The sequence below is a fragment of the Marmota flaviventris genome, chromosome X (genome assembly GCF_047511675.1).
Source record: "Marmota flaviventris isolate mMarFla1 chromosome X, mMarFla1.hap1, whole genome shotgun sequence".
Taxonomy (NCBI): Eukaryota; Metazoa; Chordata; class Mammalia; order Rodentia; family Sciuridae; genus Marmota; species Marmota flaviventris.
The window spans coordinates 53945923-53963724 of record NC_092518.1 but is presented as its reverse complement, the minus strand read 5'-3'; the positions used below and the strand labels follow the sequence as shown (position 1 = coordinate 53963724).

At 37.8% G+C, this 17802-nt stretch overlaps 1 long non-coding RNA gene across 32 annotated transcripts in view; it reads right to left on the bottom strand.

Moving 5' to 3' along the window:
* The window catches only part of LOC114081457 (uncharacterized), a 244623-nt gene that overhangs the window by 146895 nt on the left and 79926 nt on the right, over positions 1 to 17802 (bottom strand). For 30 of the 32 annotated variants that reach the window (XR_011705630.1, XR_011705618.1, XR_011705606.1 and 27 more), the window contains one exon: positions 6709 to 6827. The exons of the other annotated variants lie outside the window; for them this stretch is intronic. This is a non-coding gene — a long non-coding RNA (uncharacterized lncRNA). The remainder of the gene's footprint in view (positions 1 to 6708; positions 6828 to 17802) is intronic. 32 annotated transcript variants of the gene reach the window in all.

Here is a 17802-nt window from a genome sequence, read left to right as displayed (position 1 = left end):
AAACAAACAAAAAATCAACTAATGGGCAAATGAAGTAAACACATTTCTCAAAAGACACATCTGTAAAGCCAAAGCACAGATGGCCAATCATTAAATGAAAAAATGCTCAATATCGCCAGCCAACAAAGAAATGCAAATCAAAACTACACTGAGATTCTATCTCACCATGGTCAGAATGGCTGTTATCTAAATAAATAAATGATCAAAAAATGATAGTGAGATGTAGAGAAAATACATAGGAATAAATCTAATCAAGATTTGTGGGGAGGGGAGTGCTGAGGTTATAGTTCAGTGGTAGAGCACTTGATTACCACGTGTGAGGTACTGGGTTTGATTCCCAGCACTACAAATGAAAAAATAAAAGTATTATGTCCATCCAAAACTAAAAATATATTAAAAAAAAAGATTTGTGGAAATGTAAGTTACACATACACTTACATTTTCCAAATGTAAGCCACTTTGGAAAACAGCATGGAGGTTCCTCAAAAATAAAAATAGAATGACCATATCATCCAGCTATACCACTTTTGGTATTTATCTGAAGGAAAATATGTCAGCATACAAAAGACATATCTGTATACCCACATTTATCATGACCCTATTCACAAAAGCCAAGATATGGAATCAGCCTAGGTGTGTATCACCACACGAAAAGAAAATGTACTATCTATACACAATGGAATTTTATATAGTCATAAAGAAGAATGAAATGATGATACTTCCAGGAAAATTAATGGAACTTGAGGTCATCATGTTAAATGACGTAAGCCTAGCTATAGAAAGACTAATATTACATGTTTCCTATTATATGTAGAAAAACAAAAGAAAGAAATAAAGAAAAAAATATGAGCTAGAAATCAAAGAGGTACTATTAGGGAAGGGGAAAGGAACAAGGGATTGGGAAGAAAGAGGGAAGAGGAAGAGAGGGCAGAAGGGGGGTTGGATACCATCAAAGCATGATATTTACATGTAAGGAAATTTCACAGTGAAACCCCTTAATTTCTCCAATTAATATGCATTAATAATTATAATAAAAATAATTACAATTTAAGAATGTACACATAGTAGACAAGACAGTATTGACTTTTTATTTGTTTTACTTTTAAAATTAAAAAAAAATTCAACCATGAATAAAAAGGAAAGAGTAACATCAGCAAGATGGTTGGAATAGGAAGTCCAGCCTTCATGTTCCCACAGAGGTATCAACTTAACCACCATATATGGACCAACATACTTTTATAAGAATTCTAGAATCCAGATAAGCAATCTCAGCACACTATAGAAAAAAAAGACCCAGAACATATGGATTGTAGGAACAGTTTCACTTTATCCAAATCAACCAATTCCTCACACTGGAACAAACACCTCCACACAGAAAGAGAACCACTTTGGCTGCAAATTATCCACAGGGGAAAGAAAAATCAAAGTGTTTATCAATTATCCCCAGCCTTTTGGAGCACTATCCAAAGGATCTGTTTCAGTCTTACCTCACTCAGAGTGTTAAGGGTTCTCATCATAGCTGGAGGGGTCTGGAGGCTGCTAAGAGCAAAGCATGAAGGGTGGTGGCTCTCAGCAAACAGTGTGGCTCTTGTCAAATGACAGGGATTTCAGATGATGGATGGTGTGGATCTCAGGAGTCAGCATAGTTTCCAGCTGACAGTGCAGAGCTTGGCAACTGATCTTTATCTCTGCAGCTAATGTGGGTCTCAGAAGCTGTCACTGATCTTACTGGACAGCATGGCTCCTAATAGTTGGCAAACATCCCAGAAGATAGCACACCTCTCAGCAGGCTGCACGGATCTTAACAGCTAGTACATCTCTCAACAATCAGTGTGACTCTGAGTTGACAGCAAACCATGGCATTCAGCCAGCCCCTCAGCTAATGGCAAGGATCCCTAGAGGCCAGGGTGGCTTTCAGCAAATGGCATGAACCATAACAGCTGGTAACACTACTAGCACCCAGTTTGGCTCAGTAGGATTGAGAGAAAGTGCACAATTCAGAAATTTTTCCATGAGTGAGAATGGAAAGAAAGGGAAGCTATACCATCATTCTCTCATCAGAGTGTACTGACCTAGGATAAAGGAGCAGGCAACTGTCAACACCTAAAATAATTTTGTGGGGTTGACAAAAGACATAGAAACCCAAGACTTCTCCAACAGAAGAGATGGAGAAGTGTGAAGCATGAAGACCTATAGCAAAATTTTGAGAGATACCCAGAAATGCTAACAAGGCTGACTGAGGGTGATTTTCCCTGCCAAAGAAAATCTGCAAAAATTGGAAGGAGTGGCTGCATCTACAGAAGGGTAAATACCAATGCAAAGCTAAAAGAAACAAAAAACAATTAGGAAATAAGGAGGCTGAGGCAGGAGGATAGCAAGTTTGAAGCTAGCATTGGAAACTTAGTGAGACCCTGTCTCAAAACTAAAAATATAAAGCGGGCTGATGATGTAGTTCAGTGGTAGACCACATTTCTAGCAAGCATGAGGTCCTAGGTTCAATCCCTAGTACCACAAAATCATCATCATTGTCATCGAAATAAGACACTATCAAATGCACAAAATAAGTCTTCAGTAACTGTTCTTCAAGATATGGAGATAAATAATTGCCTGGTGAAGAATTCAAAATAATCATCTAAAAGAAGCTAATTGAGCTAAAAGAGAACATAGAGAAATGAAATCTTTTTAAAAAACAATACATGAATAAAATGAAAAGTTTAATAAAAGTAAAGAAACCTAAAAGGAATCAGAAAGCTGGGCATGGTGGCACATGCCTATAATCCCAGCTGTTTGTGAGGCTGAGGGAGGAGATTGCAAGTTACCCGGGGCAATTTACCAAGACCCTGCCTTAAAATCAAAAACTACAATGGCTGGAGATGTAACTCAGCGGTAAAACACCCCTGGGTTCAATTCCCAGTGGGGTCGAAGGAGGAAGAATCAAACAAATATTCTTGAAATTATGTATATTTTAATTAAACTGAAAAAGTCAATATAAAGCTTCCAGCAAAATTATCCAGTCAGAGGAGCAAGAAGGAGCAAAAAGACAGGAGTGAACAAAGCCTAAGGAGTTTATGGAATATCAAGCAAACCAATATAGGCGGTATAGTTGTCCTGGAACCAGCAAAAAAAAAAAAAGACAAAGAATTTTGAGGACGGTGAGAGAAAAGCAACTCATTACTTACAAAGGAGCAAGCATGAGAGGTTTACTCAGCAGACATCTGGAAACCTCAAGGGGATGGGATGACATACACAAAGCTATAAAAGAAAAAATTATAAAACAAGAACACTATATCTGGAAAATATAAAAGAGAGCTGCGCTCAGTGGCATATACCTGTAATCCCAGTGGCTCTGGAGGCTGAGAAGGGAGGATTGTGAGTTCAAAGCCAGCCTCAGCAATGGCGAGGCACTCAGCAACACACTGAGGCCCTGTCTATAAATAAAATACAAAATAGGGCTGGGGATGTGGCTCAGTGCCCCACAGTTCAATCCCGGAAACACACCACCACAACCCGGAAATTTTAAATAAATAAATAAAGAGATCAGTGACCATGGCAACTGACAAACACCACATCTGTGGTTCATGGAAGTCTGGATGGTGGCTGCTTGTGAATCTTCTTGTTTTTGTTTGTTTAGTACTGGGGATTAAATTTAGGGCCTCGATAAATTGCTGAGGCTAGCTTTGAACTCACCATCTTCCTGCCTCAGCCTCCCAAGCCGCTGGGATTATAGGTGTGCACCACTATGCCTGCTCAACCTACTTATTTTTAAGAAGCCCAGGGAGGGCTGGGGATGTGGCTCAAGTGGTAGCGGGCTCACCTGGCATGCGCGGAGTGCCGGGTTGGATAGTTAGCAGCACATACAAATAAAAAAATAAAGATGTTGTGTCCACCGAAAACTAAAATATAAATATTAAAAAAATTCTCTCTCTCTCTCTCTCTCTCTCTCTCTCTCTCTCTTATTAAAAAAAAAAAAAAAAGCAGAAGAAGAAGAAGCAGCCCAGGGAATGGAGCCAGAACTCACTGTGGTCCAATGTGCCTTCCTAGGTGTCCAAGTGATAGGGTTTATGGCATTAGTGCATAGATTCATCCTGACATGCAAGTTGAACACGACAAACTGGCCCATACCTTGACTGAATACATTAATGAAATCATGAAACATGTGCTCGTTTTTGGAGGGATGTCCTCAATATCATGGGGAATGTGGCCCTCGCACTCTCGACTATGGATGTAACCAACTGAGTGACATGTTATCCTGTGGCAAATTACAATCTGGATACATTTGGGATTTACCATATCAGAGAAGGCCAGGACCTACAGTAAAAGATAAGTAGTAGCCCTTAAGAGTGATCCAAGCAGGGCACAGTGGCATATGTCTGTAATCCCAACGGATTGAGAGGCTGAGGCAGGGGAGGATCACAAATTCAAAGCTAGCCTCAGCAACATAACAAGGCCATAAGCAGCTCAGTGAGACTCTTGTCTCTTAAAAAAAAAAAAAAAAAAAATGGGCTAGGGATGTGGATCTGTGCTTAACTGCCCCTAAATTATTATATTCCCAGTACCAAAAAAAAAAAAAAAAAAAGATAGAGAAAGAATGATCCAACTAGGAAAATATATAGGGGGTGAAGATAGAGCTCAGTGGTAGAGCACTTGCCTAGAATTCATAAAGCCCTGGGTTAAATCCCCAACACCACACACACATTCTCAAAAAATAAATGGGTCAAAAAAGAAATCAAAAGGGAAATAAGAAACTATTTTGGGTTGGAGACATGGCTCAATTAGTAGAGTGCTTGCCTCATATGCACAAGGGGTAGGGTTAGGGTTAGGGTTCAATCCCGAGCACCTTAAAAAAAAAATGTCTGAAGATGAATGAAAAGGTACACACCATACAAAGGGGGCTGAAGTTGAGGCTCAGTGGTAGAGTGCTTGCCTAGCATGTGTGAGGCACTGAGTGCCTCAGCACCACATATGAATAAATAAATGAAGGTCCATCAACAACTAATAAAAATATTTTATAAAAAATACCACACAAAAACTTATGGGATGCAGCAAAAGAAATTCTAAGGGGGAATTTAATAGTAATAAACACCTACATCAAAAAAGATCTTAAATAAACAACTTAATGTTATACTGCAAGAAACTAGTAAAAGAAGGGCAAATTAAAACAAAAAAAAATTGGGGAGGAAATAACAAAGGTCAGAGCAGAAATAAATCAAAGACACTAAAAAATATATAAAAAATCAGCGAAATCCACAGTAGCTGAACAGTTTTACAATCCTTGAAGATTCTTACCTAGGAAGATTCCAATTTCTCTATATAATTCAACATCTGTTATTTTCTGTTTTAGCCATCATGATGAGTTATATCCCACTGTGGTTTGGGTTTCCATTTCCCTAATAATACTGTTAAGCATCTTTTAATATATTCATTGGCCAACTGTATCTTCTCAAGAGAAAAGTGTATTCAAATACACACTTTCATTGAGCTGTGTTTTTTAAATGAAACTTTAGGAGTTTATCGTCAATATTAACTGTTATCCACTGTCCCCCGCAGCCACCAGAGGCACAGAAAAGGGAACACCAGGAATGGATCCACATGCAGGAGAATCCTAGAGGTTCCCTCACCGTCATTAGTTGGATTGCAGGCATAGCTTCAACAACAAATTTCACAGTGTGAAAACTTAAAAGACTTTTTTTCTTACTTGTTTATTGTTTTAGTACCAGGGATTGAACCAGGGGGTGCTTAACCACTGGCCTACATCCTCAGTCCATTTATAAGTTTTTTAAAATTTTGAGACAGTCTCTAAATTGCTCAAGGACTCGCTAAGATGCTGAAGCTATCTTTCAACTTGCAAGCCTCCTACCTTAGCCTCCCAAGCTGCTGGGGGATTACAGGTGTACACCACCACATCTGGCAAAAGTAAAAGACTTCTTATAATTTACAGTCCCTAGGGGGTACATGACATGCCGAAAAGCCAAACACGCATGCGCGCGCACGCACACACGTCAGGGAGAATAGGAAAAGGAAGATCAAGAAAGAATGTAGAGAAAAGGGACCCATGGATTAATGCCTTTATTGAGTTTAGGGCATTATCCAAACAAATCTGCTTGGCAATTTTAATTGGTAGGTTTGAAGTAGGCAGTCACTGTTTCCAGGAGGTTATGCTGTGACAAAAGCATTTATATAAGTTCACAGGTTAATGTCTAAATGTCCTGTTAAAAGGAAGTGATGGAGAAATGGAGAGATGCCCCTAAACTCTTATCTCTGGACACTGCTGCAGGCATGTGGATGGGTTGTAGAAACTGAAAACTGTACCAAGAATGATTGAGCCCTGATGCTACAAGGAGTAATTAAACTTATGTTTAAAAAATGGATGCTGGGGCTGGGGTTGTGACTCAGTGGTAGACCGCTTGCCTTGAACGTGTGAGGCACTGGGTTCAATCCTCAGCGCCACATAAAATAAAGGTATTATGTCCATCTACAACTAAAAAGAATACTTAAAATTTTTTTTAAAATTAATGTTAATTCAAAATAAAAGTTATAAGTACTCATCACATGCTGTATTTTTATTAAGTTACATGAATTTTTAAAATATATGCTAGATAGCAAGGGGTTATTTCAATGGCAGAGCTTTTGCCTGGCATGTGCTAGCCTAAAGTTTCATTTCATACATATGAGGTGCTGGGTTCAAATCCTATTAACCTAAGTACCTACCTTTAGATGTCAATGTAGGTAATTATATCTTTATAATATTTTCTCCTGCTATATGCGGTGACCCATGGCTGTAATCCCAGAGGCTTGGGAGCCAGGAGGATCTCAAGTTCAAAGCCAGCCTGAGCAAAAAAAAAAAAAGTTCTTAGTTTTGAAAATTACCTATGTTGTGGGTCGAATTGTGTATCCTCAAAATTCAAATGCTAAAATCATAATACCCACCTCTTTACAATAAGACTATATTTGAAGGAGGACCTTTAATGAGGTGATTAAAATAAAAAATGAGGTCATTAGGGAGAGCCCTAATCCAATCTGGATGGTGTCCTGAGAAGAGGAGGAAAGTTGGACAGAGAAATTTCAGGAACACATTCTCCTGGCAGAGAAAAGACCATGTAAAGAGGAAATAAAAAGCAGGCCATCTATAAGACAAGGAGAGGAGCTTTAGAAGAAACCCGTCTTTCCAGAACATTAATCTTTGACTTTCAGATTCCAGAACTGTACAAAACAAAAACAAAAAACAAACTTCCTTTTCTTTGTACCACATAGACTGATAATTTGTTACAACATACCTAGCAAACTAGCACAAACAAGACATCTTTATTTCTTTCTGTCTTTTACTACCTATGCTTTTGGTGTCATATTTAACAACTGTTGACTAATGCCAAGGTCATGCATATTTATATCTACTTCCTTCTCAGAGTTTTACAGCTTTATGTTGTATATTAGGCCTTTGCTCTCTTTTTGAGCTAATTTCTGTAAATGGTGTGTAATGGTGTGACAAAGAGGTCTGAATTCATTCTTTGGCCTTTACCTCTCTTTTTAAGCAGCATTATTTGTTGAAAAGAATACTTCTGGACCCTCAATTCTATTACAATGTCAACACCGCCTTCTTTTGATTATTCTTCATAGTAAATTTTGAGATCAGGAAGAGTGAGACTTCCAACTTCTTTTCAAAATTGTTTTAGGCATTCAGGATACCATGCATTTCCATATGAACTTTAAAATCACCTTTTCCATTTCTGAAAAAAATATGCTGTTTGATATTGATAAGAAACGCAAGAGTAGTATTATTACTATTATTATTTTGCAATACTGGGGATTGAACCCAGGGGTACTTTACCAGCGAGTTATCCCTAGTCCTTTTTTTTTTTTTTTTGGTACCAGGGATTGAATTCAGGGGCACATGGCCAGTGAGCCACATTCCCAGCCTTATTTTTGTATTTTATTTAGAGACAGGGTCTCACTGAGTTGCTTAGTGCCTTGACCTTGCTGAGGCTGGCTTTGAACTCACAATCCTCCTTTCTCAGACTTCCAAACCACTAGGATTACAGGCGTTCTCCACTGCACCTGGCTTACCATTTGTATTCTTGATGATTTCCATTCTAACAGGATAATAAAATACAAAATTGGACTTGGGATGTTGAGTACCCCTGAGTTCAATCCTTGGTACCAAAACAAAACACAAACAAACAAAAATCCTGTTTCTAAATAAAATATAAAAAAGGGCTGGGAACGTGGCTCAGTGGTTACCAAAAACAAAACAAAAATTACAAGGTCCTTAAGAAATTTTTATACAACCATCTCAGAGACACAGAAAGGTGAAGTTACTAGCCTGTGGCCACTGTTTTCAGTTAGCATGCATTCAGTAAACATTTATTCAGGGGCCTCTATTTATTGTAGAGGCTTGCTAGAGAGACTGGAGACAGAAAAGTGAACAAAAGAAACAAAAATTGGGCTGGGACTGTGGCTCAGCGGTAGAGCGCTCGCCTAGCACGGGCGGGACCCAGGTTCGATTCTCAGCACCACATAAAAATAAAGGCATTGTGTTGTGTCCATCTACAAAAAAAAAGATTCTCTCTCTCTCTCTCCTTTAAAAAAGGAGAGAAAAGAAAGAAAAAAAGAGAAAAAAGAAAGAAAAGAAACAAAAATTCCTGCCCTCAAGTTTATATTCTAGTGGAAGGAAAATAGGGGGAAGAAAAGTAAAATATCTAAATCACCTGATATATGTAAGTGCTGTGAAGAAACAAAGGAGGAAAGGGAAGAAGAATTATTAAAGAAGGGAGGAGTGATTTTTAATCACTCCTCAGAATGGTCTGAGAAGACCCAAGAGATCAGAGGGCATTGAGCTGAGGTATACAGCAGGTAAGGGACAGGTCCCATGGGCCAGGGTGAAGAGGGTCAGACAATAGGAACTGCAAAGGTGTGAGACACGTTTGCCTTGTTTAGGAAACAACATGGAGGCCAAAGAGGCCAGAACATATTGAGCAAAGGGAGGAATAGGAGATGATGTCCCTAGTTGAAGAGGGTGCAGGGAAGAACTTGCAGAACTAAAAAGAACTCAGCTTCTGAGTAGCAGAGTGAACTAATGTAACTGACTCATGTGGAGCATAGACAGTTCTAGGAAAAGGACAAAACTAGAGACCATTTAGGAGGTGATAGTACTAATCCTGAAGAGAGGTGACATTGTTTGGAACCAGGGTGCTAGATATGGAGCTTGTGAGAAGGGGTCAAATTTGGTTTCCTGGCGCTTATGTGTTCATTTTGACACACCTTATTGCTGAATCATTTTTAAAGAAACAATTTTCAAGGAATATTTTGATTTCCCAGACATGATTAATAATTAGAGTTGTAATTATTATTTACACAACTGGGGCATAGCTCACAATCACTATACCAAGAAAACTAGTAATTATAACAGGCTACATTGGCCTATCAGAAGGAAGGACATTTTAATGGCCTCAGCTTGTTGATTCAGTTAGCCACTGGATAACTAACTGAAGCTTAGTTAACCTGTGGCTAATGGAAGCTGTTAACTCATCAGTAGCAGATCTAGAATTTAAGCTCCAGTCAGCCCTCACACTCCAGAGTACCACCTCAAAAAGTGTTTTTCTACATACATATATTTACAAATAATAGCTTGTAGTAATGAACTTCATTTGTAAAAATGAGCATAATTTCAAAGCAGATTGCCCAACAACAAGGTCTTCAAATATGCATTTCATGGAACATTAATATTCCAAAGATATTTTTATTTCTGAATATTAAGGAAATAAACAGCTTCCTCTGGTGGAGATTTAGAATGTACACGGGTATAGTGAAGGACCTGAGAAGTTGCACAATAATAAAATATGTTTAACTGGAGCTGGAGCTGTAGATCAATGTACAGCATTTGCCTAGCATGTACAGGGCCCTGGGTTTGATCCCATTACTGCAAAGAAAAAAATATCTGTCCAACATAACCGAGCATAATGACAGAAACTGCTATAATGACAGAATGCTTTAAAAACTATCTACTATATTAAGAGACACTGGTGCTCAAGACACACAGTTTGGGAAATGCCAAATGGATGTCTAGTAAGATTTAGCTCTACACAAGTTCCCCAGAGGCAATGTAAGGCATTCCTGGGAATTACATGCCCAGGGCAGCAAAAGTAAGAAACAAACAAAAAAAAAAAAAATAGGGGAAGACTGGATGCCAATATGAAGAGATACTGCACCTAAGCTGGTCGCTGATCCATGAACTACAATCAATACAGCCAATCATGTAGCCACATAGGATGTTGGTAAATGGAACAAAAAAATTATCTGCTGATTCCATCTGTGATCTCTCACTGGGAAGCATACCTTCCATGGGTAGACTCACAAATCAGGGTTGTCATCTGGCTTCTTCAAGCAGCTGCTGGTAAAGCAAAATCCCACACCCAGTAGTCAGTAGCCAGGAGCTTCAGATGCATATGGCAGTAGGTGGAGCCAGAACTGCCAAGGCTACAACTGGATCAGGTCTGGGAAGTGGCACTGCAGAGGTTGTCCCTATAGCAGTTGTGTCATGGTTTGGATATGAAGTTTCAGCTAAAAGATCCCATTAATGCAGGAATATTCAGAAGTAAAATAATTGCATTATGAGAGCTGTCACTGAATCAGTTCCTCTTAGTTTGAATGGACTGACTACACAAGTTCCCCAGGGTAGTAACTGTCAGCAAGTGGGGAGTGGCTGTTCAAGGTGGGCAACTGGAGGCATGCCCTGGAAGGGTGCAACCACTCCACACACTTCTGGACATAATCATAAATCAAGTAGCTTTCCTCCACTGGTCCTTCACCCATGGTGTGCAGCCTCGTCTTGGTCCCAGAGGCAATGGAACTCTGAAATTTTGAGCCCCAAATAAATGCTCCTGTTTGGTATTCTGGTCACAGTGATGCAAAAGCAGAAAAAAAACCAAAGTGCTATTGAGGCCAGAGTCTAACACCCCAGGGAGGAGACTGCCAGCTGTGTTAGTGCCTGTGGCAGGACCAGTGAGGGGTACCCATGAACAAGCAGTCAAGTGTCTGAGATACAGATGTAGCCAAAAGAGAGGACACCCACACATCCAGGAAATGTAAAAGGGGAGAGGTACAAGGGACAAAATGTACCTAGAAGAGAGATGAAGGGACAGAGCATACCTAGGGAAGGGATGGAGGACAGGTGAAAGGGGACAAAATGTACCTAGGAAGGAAAGTGGGACTGAGATGCTCTGAGATGATTTCCAATGATCATTTTAAACTGGGCTGTTTCCTAGGGGAAAAAAAATGTTTTGTATATAAATAAACAATTTTACAGAAAAAAACCCAGAACTTATACAGGAACAGATTGAAGATTTTATCATGAGAAAGGATTTAACGAGCCGCAGACTGGGGCTGGGGTTGTGGCTCAGCAGTAGAGTGCTCACCTTGCACGTGAGAGACCCTGGGTTTGATCTTCGTCACCACATAAAAATAAATAAGTGAAATAAAAAAAATATATATATATAAAATAAAAAAATAAAGTGCCTCAGACTGAGGCCAAAAAATTTGTTAGCCCAGGGAAAGTATGAAGCATGATACCAGTCACCTAGGTTATTCTGACTCAGCATGGCATATTCGGCAACCTCTTTGATGTCATAAAGATAATAAATAAAAAATAATAAAATAAAAAAGCCTTTCCCACTTATTGAAGTTTCTTCCTGAATCTATAACAGAAGTAAGCAATGACAAATCAATCACCTGTGCTATTCTTGTTGATCAATGTAACTGTTTAACAACCCACTTACTAAAACTCCCTTCTTATTCTATTTTTAACCTACAAAACCAGACCCAGATCAGGATGCCATTTTGGAGCACTAAATCTGGGCAACTAAAATACATATTTCCCAGAAGGCCATCCTCATTTTGGTTTGAATAAAATTCCTTGTTCTCACATTTGGTGTGCCTCCCTGAAAAAAAGTGTTAAGGACTCCATATTTCTCTTTACCTGACCCATGTATTTTTTCTCTGACCTTTGTATTCTCCTATAATACATTCACATAACACTTCTGACACTAAAATGGGTAGGTTTCCCCACCATAGCAAACAATTCTCCAACTTTATGGACACAAACTGAGTGTCCTACAAGTCAGATCTGACACTACCTGGAGTTAGCACAGACCCCACAAGTTAAGGCCTCAGCCCCAATAATATTTCCCTCGATTTAGAAACCACTCACAAATAGTGGGTCCCCAAGTACCACACTTGACTGATGTTACAACAAATTGAGGGTTCCCACAACCCTCTCATGGGTTTGGTAATCTGCTAGGATTCACAAGACTGAAGAAAACACTTCACGTAAGTTTACTAGTTTATTATAAAGGGTATAACAGATACAGAAATAAACAGCCAAATGAAGAGGTACACAGGGTAAACTTCAGAAGGGTCCCAAGCGCAGGAGCTTCTGTCCTTGTCCAAGTGGGGTACACCATCTTCCTGGCACATCAATGTTTTTTGCCATCAAAGCTCTCTGAATTTCATCATTTAGGGATCTTTATGGTAGCATCATCTTGACATCATGGATTACTAACTCAATCTCCAGCTCCTCTCCACTTCTTGGAGCAGGGTGGAGTGTGGGGGAGGTGAGAGAACAGCTAAAAGTTGGAAGGAAGCATCTATTCATGCCTTTGTCCTTGTGATCAAACTCTATTCTAAAGCTGTTCAGGAGTCCACCAAGAATCATTTCATTAGAAGCTCAAAAAAAATGGTCCTATCACCAGGAAATTTGCGGGGATTTGAGAGCTTTGTATCAGGAGACAAAAGATGCATGACTAGCATTCAGGGCATAACAAAAGTTTTAGGAGCCTCAAACAAGGACCTGAGAAGATAAATATATATTTATTTATTTTAGGTGAGCTGGTCCCTATGGACATATGGGAAAGTACAATAATCAAACAGATAAGCCACCTCCAAATCCACTTGGAGGAAGTCTACCTTCAGACTGAAATGCTTTGAATGGAATTTAGATAGTAATGTTCAATTCCAAAGGGTCTGGGTATACTTGACTTTATCTTCTTGAACTTTTTCTTCCAACATCACATCTATACCAATTTGATTGGGGTCTGTAGCATTGTCCACTAAGTACAAAAGTAGACATGAGCAATTTTTTAGTTTCATACTATGCATAGTATAGAGGCTTATTTAGCAGTTAGATAAATATTTGCCTAAAGGGAATGATTTTGAAAATACATGTGGTTTATGAAAAAAATGGTTTTATTTATACAAAAAAAAAAAAACAGGACTGAAAAATGAAAAGGACTAGAAAATGAAAAGCTAAAGAAACATAAAAAAATTATAGGACGGTATACCCTACTGTCATTCAGTTACAAAGTTGACAAAGGACTCAGGTTATGACATAAAGGATGAGTCCTCCCCCTCCATCCTCTGAGAAGCTCTCAGCAATGTCGCAAAATAGTCAGGTAACAAGAAACCTCTTGTCAGCTTTCAAAGTCGTGAATTCCTTTACGTTCCCTCTATAAAATAATGATCTTAAGTATTCCTTGTTTTTCATTAATCAATTTGAGAATTTTTCAGAATTCAGTTTTTTGTTTCATGTGTAATCATAGTAAATACCATCTTGATTTCTTTAATAATATCATTGATTTGACAATAAGTTAGTCAAATGGGATTTCATGTAAGGCAGGAATACCATCGAACTCATCAGTAGAATTTCTTCAACATTGTTCTTTAGGGAGCTTCTTTATGGGTGCAGATTGCTCAATTTTGGTTCTTTAGAGTCAAGATCAGATCCTTTAACCCCTTAGTGTATCGCTGCTTTGTTCTTGATTATTCCTATTCAAATTTAGAATTTCATTTACTATAATGATATCATCTTTTATTTTATTTAATATCATCTTCCGGGAAGGTTCCTGGCCAAATTTTCTTAATAACAGAGGTTTTTTAATATTGCCAATCTTTTCATTAACATGAGAGCATAACTGATTCAGATCTGAGACCACCCTTTAAGACTCCATTCTGGGAGCAAACGTACCATTGCTTGCTGGTTACCAGCTGCAGGTACTTTAGTATAGAAAGGAATCCTGGAATGCCAGGAAATGAAAATCAAACTCTCTCTTTTTTTCTCCTACTTTGGTTCCAGGGATTGAACCCAGCAGCCATTGAGCCACATCCCCAGCACTTTTTTTTATTTTATTTAGAGACAGGGTCTCACTAAGTTGCTTAGGGTCTCTAAATGCTGAGATTGTCTTTGAACTTGCAATCCTCCTGCCTCAGCCTCCCAATACACTGGGATTACAGGCATGAGACACCATTCCTGGCTGTTTTGTTTATGTTTTTTTCCTTTTATTAGTGCATTACACTTGTACATAATAGTGAGGATCATTTTGACACATTCATAAATGCATGTATTCTTCTTCATTTCAACCCCCAGTACTACTTCTTTTCCTCTCCTCCTCCCTCTTCCTGATGCCCTTGCTCTACTTGGTTGTTCTTCCTAATTAATTAAATAATTTTTATTTGGTGTGTTAGTTACATATAAAGTTTAAATATATTATGATATATTCATACAGACACCTAGTATAATTTGTTCAACTTCATTCTTCAATTCATGCACAACCCAATTTGGTCCTGCTTCTGATCTAATGATCTCCCTTCTGTTTTCCTAAGATCCTTTTTTTTTTAGGTACTGGGAATTGAACCCAGGGCCTTATGCATGTGAGGCAGGAACTCTACGAACTGAGTTATATCCCCAGCCCAAGATCCATCTCCTTTTTAATTTCTTTTTTCACTCTAGCTTCCACATATGAGAAAGAACATCTGACCCTTGACTTTCTGGGTCTGGTTTATTTCACTCAGCATGATGTTCTCCAGTTTCCTCCATTTACCAGCAAATACCAAAATTCCATTCATCTTTATGACCAAGTAATGTTTATATACCACATTTTCTTTATCCATTTGTCTGTTGATGGGCACCTAGTTTGAATCCATAATTTGGCTATTTTAGGGACTATTATTAATCATTCTGTAAACATTCAGTAGAATTCACAGTTGAACTCATTCCCTTCTGGGCTTTCTTTCATTGGAAGGTTTTTGATTACTGACTCAATTATTTTCCTTATTACAGCTATATTAAAAATTTGTTTATCTTTTCTGTTTAAACTAGCTTTGGTACTTTGTGTCTTTCTTGGGATTATTTCTCTTTACCTAGCTTACCTAATTGGTTGGCATAGGATTGTTCATATGATCGTCACATAATAGTTTTTAATTCTGTACAGTGGATAGCAATATCTCTTGATCTTAGTAAGTCATCTTTCTTGGACACTTAGCTTAAAATTTTGTCAATTTTACTGATGATTTCAAAGAGTCAACATTCATTTTCATTGATTATGTTTTTTCTCTTTATTATATCCTTCTTTGTGCTTGCTTTTTCTCTATTTTTTTTTTCCTTTCCCCAGTATTACAGATTGAAACAGGGGGTACTTTACCACTAAGCTACACCACTGGCACCAACCTTATTTATTTCGAAACAGGGTCTTGCTAAGTTGCCCAATACCATCTTTTTCCTTCAGCCTCCTGAGGATTACAAGTGTGTATCACACACTAGGCTTTTTTCTAGTTTCTTTTTTTTTTTAATATTTTATTTTTCAGTTTTCGGTGGACACAACATCTTTATTTTATTTTTATGTGATGCTGAGGATCGAACCCAGTGCCCCGAGCATGCCAGGCGTTAACGCTTGAGCCACATCCCCAGCCCCTTTTTTCTAGTTTCTTAAGGCTTTTCAGTATGTTTGAATTTGGGGAGTATGCTAACGCCGTCTATTTTTTCTCAAGATTGTTTTACTATTTGGAGTCCCTTAGATTCCAGGTGAAATTTAGGATAGATGAATGGATTGATGGATGAATTTGTTTCTTTGTTTGTTTACAGTGCTAGTGATAAAACCTGGGGCCTTATACACGCTAGGAAAGTGATACAACTCCAAGCTACACCCCGGGCCTAGGATAGATCTTTCTATTTTTACCAAAATAAAACTGAGATTTTGACAGGAATTACACTAAATCTGTAGAAAACATTGGGTAGAATGGAGATCTTATGAATATAAAGTTTTCCAATCCATGAACATGCAATATCATTTCTTTTGGGGATGTTTTCTTTCTTTCAGTTTCTTTCATTTGTAATTTTCAGTATACAAGTCTTTCATCTCCTTGGTTAAATCCTAGGTATTTTATTCTTTTGATGTTATTGTAAATATGTTTTCTTAACTTCCTTTTCAGATGGTTTAATGTCCTGCAACTTTTGTAGGGTCATTCATTAGGTGTAACATTTTACAATTTTTGTTTATTTATTTATTTTTGGTGCTAGGGATTGAACCCACAGATGCTTAACCACTGAGCCATATATACAGCAAACATTCTACCACTGAGCTATACTCTTGACTTCTGTATATGGTTTCTCAGTAATTGAAAGGAACTTTTGAACTTAGTTGAATTTGTCTATGAATTTCTATAAATTAATGCCCTGTACATTTAAAAAAAAAAAAGTAGTTGTAGATGGACAGAATACCTTGATGTGTTTATTTTTATGTGGTACTAAGGCTTGAACCCAGTGCCTCACACATGTGAGGCAAGTGCTCTGCCAGTGAGCTACAGCCCTAGCCTGTCTTTTGAGGCTATTTTTAAAAGTGCACATAATATTATGCCAACATTTTCATGAAAAAGGCATCCCATCACCTTTGCAGGATCCTATTGGTTAGAATAGGATATTCTAATAGAAGAAATATTCAAATAGAAGAAATGACATGCTATGTAAATACCAGGAGGTAAGGATTATAAGGACTTTCTTTTAAATCTCCCGAGTCTTTCTGCCACAGTTAAGTGCTTCCTAGATTAATATGTGGCCTAGAACACATCAGCTGTATTTATACACATCATAGCTATACTACCATCTTTTGTCTTTATATATGTATATCTAGATTTTATAAATTAAACTATTATTTATTGAAATGTAACATACAAAAAATATATAAATCAGGAGTGTGAAGGTATGTAAATTATAACTAAGTGAACCAATAAGAACTACTCTTTCAAGAATCAGGGGGCTGGGGATATAGCTCAGTTGGTAGATTGCTCGCCCAGCATACAAGAGGCCCTGGGTTTAATCACCAACACCACACACACAAAAAAAAGGCCAAGAATCAGAATATCATCAGCATTCTAGAAGCTGCTTTTTATCATAATGTTTGTGGTATTCCTCCATGGATTTTTTTTATGTACATTTTAGTTATTTACAGTCTGAGATTATTATAATACTGTTAAAATGAATATATATATATATATATCTATTAGTGTACATATGCACATACTTTTCATATGGTTTTCATATGGTGTTTCACTCAGTGAAATCTGAGGGTCATAAGGTATGCTTTTGAAACCATCACAATGCGTGCTTAGTAAGCCATGCTATAATAACATACATCAATCCACATATTTACCACTCTCTTTATTTTCCAGTCCTTATTTTTCAGATTAACAGTATGGATAAAAAGCAAGAACCACTGATGTGATTTCCACAGGAAACCTCTTTATATATTACTTATAAATATGCAAACACTAATCAATTAAAAACTGTTATGGCTATACTGATATCAGAAAAACAAATGTCAACATGAGGATATTAGCAAGGAGGAGGACATGAAAAAATGATTAGATTGTCAAGAAGACAACAAAATCATTCTAAATAAAACAAAGATTGATAGAACTGAAGAAACAAAGTTTCAATTATACTTGGATATAACAGTTTCAGTAATTCACAGAATGAGTTGAAAA